Here is a 14,826-nt window from a genome sequence, read left to right as displayed (position 1 = left end):
GATTTGAATGTGTTTGCGTGTGTGTGTGTGTGTCTGAGAGAGGCGGGTATTTAGAGAGAGTGTGCGCACGCTGCTAATAACTGTTCAAATGTTCAGCATCTCTTTCTGCTTCCCTCTTATATCGTCTACTTCCATGAATGGACTGGAATCTCCCAGAGAGCTCTCGTTCTTTCCTTTCTTCTTCTCCTCCTCTCATCTCCTCCACTCATCACCCCATTTCCCCTATGGCCCTCTGCTCTTCGTCGGCCAATCCGACTTCCATGGGAATGCTGTGAGTAAACCAGGGTGAAATCATTCCACTAATTAAGGAGGGTCCTGGGCCTGCGGGTGTCCTGGACGGAAGCCCTGAGACACGCTGAGGAGAGCCGTTCAGGGTCCGTCCAGAACATCTGGACCGGGTCGGCGAGGCTAAACAGGGCCGGAGCCCTTTTCTCGTGCACGCCAATCAGAGTTGCCTCGCTTGAGGAACGCTCGACACACCTGGGCTCGATAAATCAGCTGAGACGAGCCGTTGCCATGGCGATGCGGAGAGAGAGAGAGAGACAGGAGGACAAGCGGCCGAGGCAGGGGGTGTGTGCGGTTGCGTCAGGTTAAGGGGCTGCAGTGTCTGGGACGGAGCAGGGCTGGGCTGGAGGATGAGGGAGGAGAAAGGGGGGGGGGGGCGACTCTGAGAGATCAACAGTCCAGAAAGAGCGATTGTTTTCCCTCTGGCGGAGTGGAACTCCCAGCCCCTCCCCCCCCCACACACTTGGCAGCGGTGGTCGAAAATGTGAAAGCCAGATGTGGAGCCTTGAGTGCAGATGTGAACGCTTAGAGGCCAAGAAAAAAGCTAATCTCACAACCTGGGAACTCATACAGTCTCCCCTGTGTCAGTCTCTCTCTCTCTCTCTCTCTATCTCTCTCTCTCTCTCTCTCTCTCTCTCTCTCTTTCTCTTTCTCTCTCTCTCTCTCTCTGTCTCTCTCTTCTTTCTCCCTCTCCTCTCCTCTGTCTCTTCCACTGATACATATGTTCATGCTGAACCAGGACATATCCAAAGCCATACTTCATCTTGAATAATTTATTTAGGAAATGATAACACCACACAGCCGTGGTCCAATAATCAGCATTAGACACTCATTAAATCTCCTCACCGCATTCTAAAACAGCTTCCAGGAATACTCCAAATCACTGAACAAATATCTCATGCAGTAATAATTAGTTACTGTTATGAAGTCAGGGAGTGAGGGAAAACACACAGAGTCAAACTCTGATGAAGACGATATCGCGTCGAAATGTTGGTCATCAGCACCAGTAAAGCTTGGTTTAACCAATCGTGTGCTCTGGTCCTTTTTTGGGGGGGTCAGTCTTCTGAAGTGGCCCGAGATTTGTCATTGATTCTGAAAACTAAAACTCAGACTAAAACGGAAAAAAAAAAAACTTTCTGGAAAACTAAAACTAAACTAAAACTACGACTGCAGTTGTAAAACTAACTAAAACTAAACTGAAATCAGAAACTAAACTGAAAGACTAAATCAAAATAAAAACTAAGGACATTTTCAAAACTATAATAACTCTGTTTAGGGAAGGTGTGGTCAGTTTGAAAAGAGTTGTGTAACATCAGATGAGGCTGCAACCTGATTGGCTTGGTCCAAGAACCTTGACCCCTCTAAGAAATCAAGGTCAAAATGTTCCTACAGAGCAGCATGGTTTCACCCACTGTCATATGGAAAGACCTTCAGTTAGAAAACCCTGAGCCAAACTTTTATTGCATCACTTCAATACCTGCCCAGAGGCAATCAGGATAGAGGCAGACAAATTCTTTATTCTTGAGGTCTTTTCTATGTCTATTTTTTCTTCTCTTGAATGAAAGACAATTCAAGTGCATCAAAGAGAAGCTCTTCATATGGTTCCTTACAAGCAATGCCTCAATATATCACAACTCTGGCCTGCATTAACATTAAACACTGTGGTCAGAATGAGAGAGACTCAAGCCTGACCCTACAAGGTTAGTTTACTTCTCACAAGTTCCAGGTTGTTCAGAGTTCTGAAATATTCAGCAAAACTGTCAAACTGTCTGAGGAAAACACAAACACAGAAACACTAACACAACCAACCACACACACACACACACACACACACACACACACACACACACACACACACACACACACACACACACACACACAGGCATGGAGAGGAATGATGAAGAAACCCCCTGCATTCATGACGACATCCCCACGGTCCTCCCCTCCTTCTCTCAGCCAGTGGTTATTGATTAGGCCACATGAGGCAGGGTGAGGGGCACCTTATGGTAACAGGCTGACTGGTGCTTGGTGATCATCTTTATTCAGGAGGTGTGGAAGGGGCGGGGGCTGATGGCATGTGTGCGTGTGTGTGTGTGTGTGTGTGTGGCATATATTGTAGGTGGGGAATCTCTCATTCTGTGTGTGTGGGGGGAGGTGTGTGTGTGTGTGTGTGTGTGTGTTTATGTGTGAGAGCATGTGTGTGTGTGTGTGTGTGTGTGTGTGTGTGTGTGTGTGTGTGTCTCGGGCAGCTGTCAGCTGGTCTCTTACCGGGATGCACTCGCTCCGCAGCGCATCCCATCTGAGTCTCCAATGACCTCTGACCCCGGGGTGTTCCCAGAGGACCAATAACACGTCCCTTGATTTACTGTGGGGAGTTACATGCTGCTTATGTTTAATAAGCACTACACAGGACTGCCCCCTCCCCCAGAACCTCTGAGGGAATTACCTCACATCCATCTTAAGCTGATTGGAGATCAGGAGGTAGGGGCCACACATGGGCTGAAGATCTGGAGCCAGTAGAGTAGGGGATGGGGGGGGGGGGGGGGCAGGGCATAAGAAGGAGTAGAGGAGCTCTTAGATTATTGGATTTTTTATGTTTTGCATTAAGATCAAGATTTATGATTGGTTATGTAAATGAGATACATTTGATTTCCCTCTTCACGTTCTTCATGAGAGCAACTACTTGATACAGCAGTATTTCCCTGCAACTCAGCTATTGTGGCTGAACACACGTCTAGTGAATTCTTATGAAAACATGGCTTCCAGGAGAGAGCTTTATAGTAAACTGGAACTATGCCATAAACGTGTGCATCCAGAGAACAGAAATTAAAGAAGACACATGCTGTTGACAAAGACATGAATTAGTGTGATGTCAAACACATTCCGGATTGATCAGAGACTCTGCACTGGCTTCAATTCATATTGCGATCTGATGCTATAGGATTGTCAGTCTCTTTGCCAATTGTGGTCTCACATCTCTGCCTCATTATGGTCCTGGATACCAAATCACCAGCAGATAGTGTTCAACTCACATGGAGAGCAAATTCATTACAGTTCAACGTCTGATGAAACCATCCCTTGAAAAAGAGGAGTGCTTCTCCCTCAGTGATGGACAAATAGAGAGAGAAAAAAAACGAAAGACAGATAGGAAGGAAAGTTATGAATCAGCTGTGCCCAGGGATCCATACAGATAAATGGGAATCAACTCGGCTGATTAGTTTGGCGATCAGGAAGCCTCAGCTGGGACTCGTTGGCATCGCGTTGGGAAATCGTGCAGGCAGAGCGCTGCTCTTCTATATTGGAGCAATAAATAAACACAATAGAGAAAACGAAGGCGGACAAATGGGATGTGCCGGCTTGTCTTCTATAGAGGACCTGCCGTTCCTCGGCCTGACAGGTTATTTTTACTGCGCTGTGCTGTGTGCATGGCGGCATATAGCTCACTCTCCCCGAGAATGAATGGATGTGTGTGTGTCAGCACGGAGACGCAGACGAGAACGCCGGCTCAGCCAGAGGGGTGTATTTTTGGACGTGCGAGGTGATGACGAGGTGGTGATTTTCAGTAGTCCCTCCGAGGAAGATAACAGAGATGCGCCTCATCATGTGGCGTCTGTGTTAGATCATATTAATACGACAGGTTCTTGATAGGCCTGACAGGCGCAGATAATATATGGCACAGGAGTGCACAGAAATGCATATCGCGCGCAGGGAAAAGTTTGGCAAAGAAGTCATTCTGTTACTGAGTTACATTGTGCAACTCTATCCAGTGCTGCCACAGCAAAACTTGAATAAAGCACATCTGTGTCCGAACTGAGGCTGTTCTGATCAGCCCTTTTAGTTACATTGAGTTGTTCAACCTTCCAGACTATGGGTCAGAATCTCACCCATTCAAGAGGCCAAGTGCTGACAACCTTGAATGTGTGAATGTACCTTGTTGCAATGTATTAGTAATTAGAACAGTGCAACTTCAGGGCATAACTAGTTCAAACCATTTTCTTCCTCTGACAACTTGACATGGTGACGCAACACAGACAGCGTTCCTGTTTGGGGAGAAGTGGACACATTGTATGTGGATGATAGATTGCTGTAGCAAACATAAGTGCTGTGTCTTGAGTCACAATAACAGAATATCTCAATGTAAGTGCTTTGTGTCTTTTTTTTTAATTAAAGTGACAATTTTCCTCATAAGTAATGCTTCGTGCAAGCTTAAAAGCTTGAAGGTTGAAAATAAACCTGTGGTCAGATTCACCTTTCGGAGCCTGAAAAAGCTCTTGTTAGTGCGTGAGCAGAACCTCAGTCTTAGTCATTTCATCCATCATTCCTCTTTACGCGGAGCCTCTTTAGCAGCTGCTGAGTCACTTGGTGCCCAGTGTCGAAGTGGGGAGTGGGGGGGACAAGTGAGAGTGGAGAGTGGAGAGTGGCCAGGAGAGTGGCTAGGTGCCAGTAATATTGGAATAACCACCTTGGTACATGTGCTTTCCAGGGCCGGTGAGCATTTCCTTTCTCCCTGACTTGTCCTGCTTGGCCCCAGGGCTTTGTCCTGATCCTCTGTCTCCTCAGGTTAGTCATGGTGTTTGCACAGCGCCGAGATGGCCCGTTCACGCTTGACCTTTTCCAGTCACGTCACTCTTAGTGTTCCTCTCTCTCTCTCTCTCTCTCTCTCTCTCTCTCTCTCTCTCTCTCTCTCTCTCTCTCTCTCTCTCTCACACTCACTTTGTCTCTGACTTTGAAAGTTAAAGACCACCTGAATCACAATATGTTGAATTATAGTCTGTAAATATGTTTAAAGTTTATGTATTAAAGTAAGAAAGGCTGTATGTATCATTTCATCGTGTATACCTCTGCTTTGTGAGAGATCTGTTCTCTAATTATCACTATGTCAATATGCACTCTGATTGCAATTTATTAATAGCATTTTTTTGAGAACAAAGGAAGATAAAAAATAATTCACTCATTCACCACAGGTACAAAGAAAAGGGAAAAAAGGCAAGACCAGAATAGAAGACTTGTGAGCGCTGTGAATTAGTGTAATTAGTCAAGTTTAAAATGTAGATTTAAATGTGCTTATTAATTCCATTCTGCTCATTTCATATGACTGACTACACTTAATTAAGTCACATTGATTAGACCTTTCTGAGACTTCCCCCACAACCACATAATTATGACAAAATAGAGCACTTGATTCAAAAATCGACATGATGTCGAAGGAGTTCTTTCCCTTTCGACAGCCCTGAGGGTGTAGAGAGCTCCTTGGGACCACCTTGAGTAGGCTTTTCTCAACCATCGTGATTGAAGGCTCGTTCATGCAGCTCTTGCATGGGGCCCAATTAAACTGAGCCAGGAGAGCCAAAGTTGGTTTTCTAGCATGCACCACCTCTGAAATGGTAGCGGAAGCTGCAGCACGAATTCCGAGAAATTCAACCATGACATGTTGTAGCGTACAGATCAATGTTAGACAAAGACAGATTGGTTGAAAACAAATGGCAGCAAGAAAGTGAATAATCTATTTCCTGTGAATAGGTACCAGTGGTGAAGCAGCATCTGTGTTTTTTTTTCTTGCAAATGGAAACATGCACACAATGAAATAAATAAAAACCGTTGGAGCATAAATGCGGCAGGCATAAAAAAAAAAGAAGCAAGCCGCAGGAGTGGATGAGTTAATGGCTGATAGCCGTATTGTTCCTAAAGTGTGTCCCGGGCGTTGATTGTGATTTTGAGTGGGAATTATCCCAGTGGGGGGGTGGCTTTGTCATACTGTGAGTACTGTTCATTAACACAAGCGCTTTTCTTTGTCTGGCTTTTTGTTTGTCCGTGCACTTGATTTTGATGACACCCAGCCTGGTGCCAGTGATGGTGCCGCTGCTGCTGCTGTTGTGTGGCGATGATGGATCTCACTGTTGAGTGCTGTGGATTCAGCCTACAAATGGCTTTCATAAAGACTGGCCTTTTCCCTAATGTGTCTATCTTATCTTCTCCCTTTGCTCTCCCTCTCCTCTGCAGCAGGCACAGAGGATGGAGCTCGCCGTGGCACAGCAGGGGACGTCATGAAACAGGAAGATTGCTTTTTTTTTTTTTAAACAGGAAGATTGCTAAATATGTGGGACGTTTAGGAATTACATCACATTGATCATATGGCCAATCAGAGCTGTGAAGATTGAAACAGTTACGTAACAGTGGATATTCCAACAGCCAGCAACAGTATGATGTTCATCATAAGGACCTCTTTTAGGACACACTGTTAATATGGGAGATCACCACCATTCATCCCATTACAGGCTGATGGGTATTTAAGGCATTAATGTGTGTCATCGATCTACAAACACTGTCTGGTCAGTGTGCCGCACGCAAATGCACAAAATGAGCATGCGGGGCTGCCGAACTGTTTCCTGATATGTATGTTAATTCATGGAGACCCGAGTCTCTATATTATAGAGCCTAAATAAGTCCAGAGATTTCCCTTCTCTGGGTGTCTGCCTTTTGCAATGATGGATGTTAGATAGATTGTATGTAACTTTAACTTATTCCCAAATATATATTACTTTATCCATCTCTTTTTCAGTGATAAACGACACATACTGTACATGGATTTTCTTTAGAATTGAGTACAAGAAAGATGCACTGGCGGTACTTCCAAAAATATTTGGTAAAATGTACGTTTATTTTAACTGTTGGTTACCTTGGACATGGGAAGTGAACAAAGCGTCCCCAGACCAATTGTCACACTCAATTGAGAACGGTCTGGAGTTAGCCGGCTGTTTCATAAAAGGAGATCTCTTTGAACTTCTCTTATGAAATCTCCAAAACTTCAAATCAGCTTACAAGGAAGAGGTGATGGCACAGAATTACTGTCTGAATTATTGTGAAACCTGCCAGCTCTGACAGCAGGTAGCAGTCCTGCCATATGTTTTGACATATTCCCAGAATGTGTTATTCATGGTAGTGCCGATATATGTTTATCCTTAAAAATAGTTAGTCAGGGTCACCGCCAAATCTGTGTGCTGTCGTCAGGGTGACTGTAACCATACGAAATAACTTATGATGTTAGCCTTGTGATCTTTCTCAATCACACACACACACACACACACACAGCTCTTTCATCCATGCAACCTGACCTCCTTTTTCTTCCTTTTGCTCAAATGCCTCGCTTAGTGGCACGGATGCTTGCCAGCATGATACAGCTGTAATTAGACTGCATTATTACCATCAAGCACTTCCCAGACCTCTCTCATAATGGCTTCTCCAGGGCTCCGATGACTTTTCCTTTCATTTTCCTTTCGCACCTCTCAGTTTGAGTGACTTTCCAAAAAACCATAACATCAGTAAACCTTATGTTGTTTACGTCTCCTACTTAATCAAATTGTTGTTCAAGTTTGAATACATCTGTTAGGGTTTGGGAGAGATTGACAAGATCCTGGACTTGTATGCACCCTTTTCTGTTCAGACTGCAATTAACACAGTTGCACTCTAACACGCTGGTTTAGGTAATGCTGTAAGCCAGGTTAAATGAAGAGCTTTAAAGAAAGGTATCCGAGTCATATTGGCAGAGAAAAGTTCAGTGAAACACCAGTCTGCAAGCTGGAACTTATTACTAGAAAGACAATTTCATCAAAATGGTTGATACTTACTATGCCCTGGATATCAACAATAAATGTGAAATAATACAATGTTATAATTGCATGTAATTATATTTAATACGAATGTATCTAATAATACAATGTAATAATTGTAATAATACAATGGCAATGACAGTGGTGTCTTTCCTCCTCAAAGAAGGAAGTGAATTCAACTCTGGCTGTTTCTCTTCCTGGGGTTGTTTGCTGTCTGGTATATGACATCATCAGTAAACATTTCCTCCACTGGCTGGTGCCTGGTGACAGTGTGGCCCAGCTGGTCTCACATACAGTCAAGCTGCTGGCTAGCCGCGGTTTTCCTGCTGCCCCACACAAACACAGAGACGCACATCCGCGCACCCACACTCAGACACATACAGGCGCAGACAAAGTGATTTACTGCATTGGTTAAGTTTACAATGACGTTGCAACAACATCAATCAATCTCAAAGTTGAGAAAACTCCAAATGACTACATAATAACAAGAACCAAAAAAGAACTATATAATGATGATTATATAACAACAAGAACTTTACTGACATTGAAATTAGAGAGCACGGGAAAACTTCTTTCACTTAGCCGCAACTGTCCTCATTTCCACAGCTGGGAGGAGGTGAGATACTGTAGGGGCTTCAGGTCTGAGTTCGCGTCCCTCTCAGGCATACAGAGAAGCTAAGGAGAGGGGCAACATCAGATTAGAATCAGGGGACGCATGGCACTTGTTCCTCAGAGGTTGAATCAGTAAAGGAAAGTGGTGATTCATGACAAAAAAAGTCTCTTCTCTGTGCCGTTAAAGACGGTCATCCATTAAAGCTGCAGTTGGCAAGATTGTTTTGATTATATTCACTGAAACCGACACTATGCTCCGAAAGAACAACATAAATCAGCCGGTTTTAGAAAAAAACCCGCACTTTTACCTCCACCTAGAGCCTGATATTTGTTTTGCAAAAATCCACAGCTCCCAGTTCATGAGAGTTGTAAACATTCAAAATTTTGGCTAAGTCCCCTCAATCTGTCAGACTTGCCAACTACAGCTTTAAATATGGTATGATGATGATGAAGCTGGTGAGATGGTTCTCTCTCTGCACACGCTCTGCAGGGTAGCAGTCAGATGTGATAAACCTTTAACATGGCTGAAAGCGTTTGGAAACTTCTAGATGGGCTGCACCTCTGACTTATATCAGGTTAGAGTGAAAAATAAATGTTTTAACCAGAATATCGATAAATAGTTTCAGGTATAAATGTTGTGCTGTTTGCCAATGGTCCCCATGGCTGGATAATAGTGGCTGAATAGAAGTCTCCTGCATAGGAAGACTGCGGTTCCCAGGGTAGCCAGTCATGCGAGGTGTCATCTCGGTGACATTCCGTACAGTAAAATACAGCCTTCGTGACTTGTTCAGGCAATTAATGTCAAAATGGGTTTATGAATCCTGAGAAAATCTCTGTCACAGTATATCAGCCATCTAGTGTGCAATTACCATTTTCATGGGCTAGTCCCCTGTTGTGGCTTAGAGGGGAGTGGACTGAGGAGTCACCGTGGTGACCTTTATGTGTCGCCACTTTTTTCGAAATGACCTGACTGCACTCATTAAAGCCAATGTAACGGATCATTCCCCCCTAATTGTTTTTGCTGATAAATTAGTCCCTCGGACTCAAGGCCTCTCTGCTGGGGCCTGCAGCCAGCCATGAGCTAATGAGAAGTGTGTGTGTGTGTGTGTGTGTGTGTGTATGTGTGTGTGTGTTTGTGTGTGTGTGTGCTCATAGAGCACAAGGGTTGTTGGGTAGTTGCACTGCATATAGTGCACTTGTGTGTATAAAAGCATGGATAAAAGCATAGGGGAACAGGACATAAAGCACAAACAGAATTAAATCTGAAGTCTGAAGTTGGATTTCATCATTCTCAATTTGCAGAGGCAGATAGCTTATCTATTTGATCTGGGATGGGACGTACCACTCCGAGCCATGGACACAGCTCTGTGATGTGGGATGGGACGTACCACTCCGAGCCATGGACACAACTCTGTGATGGGGCTCAGCAAGTATCTGCAAGAGAGGGGTTTGTAGCAGAGGTGCTAGGCTGCTTTCAAGGTTGAGGTATCATTGGTATTCAGATGCTGTCTTGAGCTCACACAAATACACACACACACACACACACACACACTCACACTCACACTCACACTCACACTCACACTCACACTCACACTCACTCTCTCTCTCTCTCTCACACACACACACACACACACACACACACACACACACACACACACACACTTCTCAAAAGCCCTCCTCCACCACCTCAACTGACTTGCAGCACCCCACCCTCCAGCACATGGTAATTTCTTCATTCTCTTTCTGTTTCCTTCTCTCTTTCTCTCCCCTGCCCCCCCCCCCCCCCCCCCTCCCCCAACCACCCACCCAGATCCCCCACCACCTCCACCTGTCTCCACCTGTGCCATGGTCCAGTGGAGGCCTGTGAATCCTATCAGGGGATTGTGTGAGAGAAAATGAGTGAGGAAGAGAGAAAGAGAGAGAGAGAGGGAGGGAGGGAGGGAGAGAGAGAGAGGGAGGGAGGGAGTGTGTGTGTCTGTGAGAGAGGCAGAGGGGAAAAACAGCGGCAGAGGCAGCAGCAGCAGCAGCAGTGGTCTCTGGCTCCAGTCCATCTCTGGAGCAGTCGGGCAGTACGTGGAGCGTGGCGCGTCCAGGGAGCGCCTGGCGAGGCTGGGCCCCAGCTGTGGTTGCCGCCTGGCGCGTTACGGCATGACGGATGGCTTCATATCAGGTGTTTAAAGCGAGAGGCCGCCCCATCTGCTGAATGATGTGGGAAGTGTGGGGCAGCGGCCCTGATGAATGGGGAGAAGCGACGCTGCCAATCAGGCTGAACTCCCATGATCCTTCACACGTCTTCTGTCTCCAACTCCCAACCCCCAACCCCCCCACACCCCCACCCCCTCCTGAATCCCTGTCCAAGCCATTCGCCTCCACTTGCCTTCACTTGAAAGTCAAAGTTTCAAGGATAGCAGCTCAACCAGGACATGAATGTTAGCCAGGGGCGTAGCCGCACAGTTTAGTCACCCCAACACCCTCTCCGCAGGCAGTTGCCATGTCTGCTCAAACCATTTCATTTGCGTCTTCACTTACTTGTCCCTGCAGAATCGTCACCACGCTAAATTTAAAAGACGGCATGAAATGGTCTGGCGGACATCGTTTAATTCAGCCTGTGATATATCGCAACTATTATTGCAGGAATTTGAGTTTTGACAAGCCAGTAGTGTGTGGTAGTAAATTGCAACTGTAAATCTAGCTAACACGTTTGACAATTGCATACACATGTTTCCTTGACCAACAGAATATCAGCATAGCTCTTTTCCATAGAGTGGACGGTAGCCATGTCTCTTTAGTGATGTGATGCTCTACTGACTCATGTTGGCTCACAGAAATAAACCAAAAGTGGATGGTTTCTAACTGCCATGATATCTAGGTCATGGTGGGGGTCAACTATTAATTAACAGACCATCCGCCATACTAATTGTTAATTCTTATTTGTCACAAAAATGGACAACAGGAGTAGGACGACTCATAAATAATTCTTCTTCTTTGATTGTTGACTTTCCCACCAAACAATTTCATGATCAGAAATATCTCCTTATGAAGGTACTGATCAATCTGGCAGATGTTTGTGAAAGTAGAGACGTGCTTTGGTAGAGCACAGTCGCTACTTTGTTCCTGTACAGTAAATCAGCGTTACTGTAGGGCTTCACACATCTGCAGAGGCTATTACTGCTCATACGCTTTACAAACTTAACAGCTAGCAAGCCAACAAACAGAAACTATTTGTTTTGTAGGTGAAGTTGCTTGACCCTTTCATGTAATAATTTTGTGAATTATTTTGTCTGTTTTAAGGATATCTGTTTTCTCCATGTTTCTGCTTCATGTCCATGTGTTTTCCACATGAACACAGTGACATTCAAGAGCTCAAAAACAAATATTTCTTTTAGAACAGCAAGCGCTCATGCCTAATATTTGTGCAATACTGTGCATCCTGGCAATTGGGTACATACATTAATATTTGTGTGTGTGTGTGTTCTGTGTGTGTGTGTGTTTGTGTGTGTGTGTGTGTCTGTGTGTGTGTCTGTGTCTGTGTGTCTGTGTGTGTGTGTGTGTGTATCTGTGTGTTAACACATGCTTGCATATATGGTATCTGGCTTTTTAATTTGTCTACTTGTCAGCTGTACAGACAGTGTGCTTTCCTCGATGGATGGGAAAGCCATTAGGCTGACTGAACTTCCAGTTGTTACAGCAGAACAGCTCTTGGCAAATTAATTCACTGTCTCTCATCTCCACGTGAAATCAGAGGACTTGTATTTCAGGGGAGCCAGATTTTTAAAAGCATGTCTGTCGGAACGACAGGCTCGAGAACGTTACACTTCATGTGTCTTGTCTGTCAACTTTTATCGCCATGGGGACCAAGGGTGGTGGGATGGGGCGGCGAGATGTGTTTTTCACATGCGTGCACTTCAAAGCGCTTTACGCACTCCTGAGCCCACAGGACAGGGAGACTCCCCCCAGGTCCCAGAGCCAGCGCGCCGCGAGACTTATATATCTGCCACTTCAGACTGATCTGCGTCCCAAAACAACCATCTGCAGTGCAGAGAGCTATTCCTCCTGCACTACTTTTCCCCCTTATTTTCATTCTTCACAAAGAGAGCCCTGTTTTTGCGAGAGCACAGACATGTGGATGTGGCATTTACAATGTGTTCTCAGCGCAAGTACATTCTCTGGATTTTGTGTGTGTGTGCGTGCATGTGTGAGAGTGTGTATATGTGTGTGTGTATGCGTATGTGTATGTGTATGTGTATGTGTATGTGTATGTGTATGTGTATATGTATATGTATGTGTGTGTGTGTGTGTGTGTGTGTGTGTGTGTGTGTGTGTGTGTGTGTGTGTGATTGTGTGTGTCTGTGTATGTGTATGTGAATGTGTATGTGTGTGTGTATGTGTATGTGTATGTGTATGTGTATGTGTATGTGTATGTGTATGTGTATGTGTGTATGTGTATGTGTATGTGTATGTGTACTGTATGTGTATGTGTATCTGTCTGTGTATGTGTGTGTGTGTGTAATGGTGGTGGAAGGAGGTGGGGGTTTGAATGGGGTGTAAATATTTTTTCTTTGTGAGGAATTTATTTTTTTTGCAGGATGTCATTACTTTACAAAGTGTGAAAGCACGTACATAATGAATGCAGACGTTTTTCCCCCCCTGAATTAACTAGTGTTCTACAGACATGCTGACTGATTGCATTGTCACAAACATATGTGTGTCTGAGTGTATGTGTATGTTTGCTTGTGGTGTGACGAGGTGTGTGTGTGTGTGTGTGTGTGTGTGTGTGTGTGTGTGTGGCTGTTTTGAAATGGGGGTGTTGGAGGATTCTTTCACTAAGCATTTGCCCTTCAGTCTGTATTCAGACTGGCTGTCACACAGTTCATGAATTCAGTAAGACCACAGTGGGTTATCCCCAAAACCCCTCTACTGTACCTGCACGCAGAAAAAAATATTAATGAAGAAATCAATAAATAAAATACATAATAAAAATGTAATTAATATCGTTACAGTTGTCTCATAAAGCTTTGGGTGGTAAATTAAAAAAGCACTTTGATATTTTCATATTCATAAAAACAATTGTCCCTGGATGAATTTCTGTAATAACAGGGACATTTTCATTTCAAATGATCAAGTTAATTAACAGGTTTTTAGGTTGGGATGCCTTGATCTCAGTTTTTAATGTGATTCAAATGAGTCTTTAGGGGGCAGTAGCACCCAGTTGCTTTACTAGTTTGTATATGCGCAGATCATCTTATTAGCTTTGTGGAAAGTGATATGAGCTTAAAGCTGTTTTTGAGTAACCACATGTAAGGTTACTTTTATATTTGTCATTTTATTTTTACTGACATGTCTTTGGGATTATCCTCATGAGATGCATTATGCCTGTAAGTGAGATTCATTTTTGAGATGATTTGACATCAGACTTTTCACTTGAAACATATTCATTTTGAGTCTTTGCTATCTCTTATCATTCACTCTCAGTTTCCAGCTAACAATTTTCTAACTTGCAGAACTTAACCTAAAAGGCTAAACAAAAACAAAAATGTTTTCTATCTCAAACTACAACAAGCTATGCCTTTACGTATTGTTTTGTTACATATTGATATTATTCACATTATGTGTAAATGAACAAAATTGCTTGTCAGATTCGAATAAGATTCATATGTGAGAGGTTGTGTAAGCAAAACCCCAGACTGGAGTTCAGGATGTGACTAGATGGGGTTCATAGCCCAGGATAGCTGATCTATTTATACTGGAAGACACCAGGCTTTCCCGCAGGGTTGCTCTCTTGTTGGAGGGGATGTTGACGCTGTTGGTGGAGAGGAGGTGCCCCAGGCTAAGAGAGAATGGACTCTGAAGGCTTTGTGAGGGCTCAAGTGGGGTATTGTCCTAATGGGGATTTAGGGCTGTTTAGTCAACACACTCCATTGGGGATGCCAGTGCGTTCTTGGTCCCTCTGAGTGTTCCTGATAATGTCTTAAAACTGTGTTTGTGTGGGTGTGTGTGTGTGTGTGTGTGTGAGAGAGAGAGCGAGAGAGAGAGAGCATGCATCTGTGTTAGAGCGCGTCTCACAGGTGGCCGCTTAGTAGGTGGGGGAATACAGGAAGTCTGTGCGGCTGTGTGTGTGTGTGTGTGTGTGTGTGTTTTTGCGTGCATGCATGTGTGTGGTGTGAATGAGTGTGAATGTGTGTGTCGGCTCAGCATGTTTCCCCGATTGGAGATGAGGTATCCTGTGTGTGTGTGTGTGTGTGTGTGTGTGTGTGTGTGTGTGTGTGTGTGTGTGTGTGTGTGTGTGTGTGTGTGTGTGTGTGAGCTGCCTATCACCCAGGGC

The sequence above is a fragment of the Alosa pseudoharengus genome, unplaced genomic scaffold (assembly GCF_046254945.1).
Source record: "Alosa pseudoharengus isolate Yale_2024_CS ecotype anadromous, Long Island Sound unplaced genomic scaffold, YU_APseudo_1.1 YU_APseudo_1.1_scf_23, whole genome shotgun sequence".
NCBI lineage: Eukaryota > Metazoa > Chordata > Actinopteri > Clupeiformes > Clupeidae > Alosa > Alosa pseudoharengus.
Note: the sequence above shows the minus strand (reverse complement) of the source record.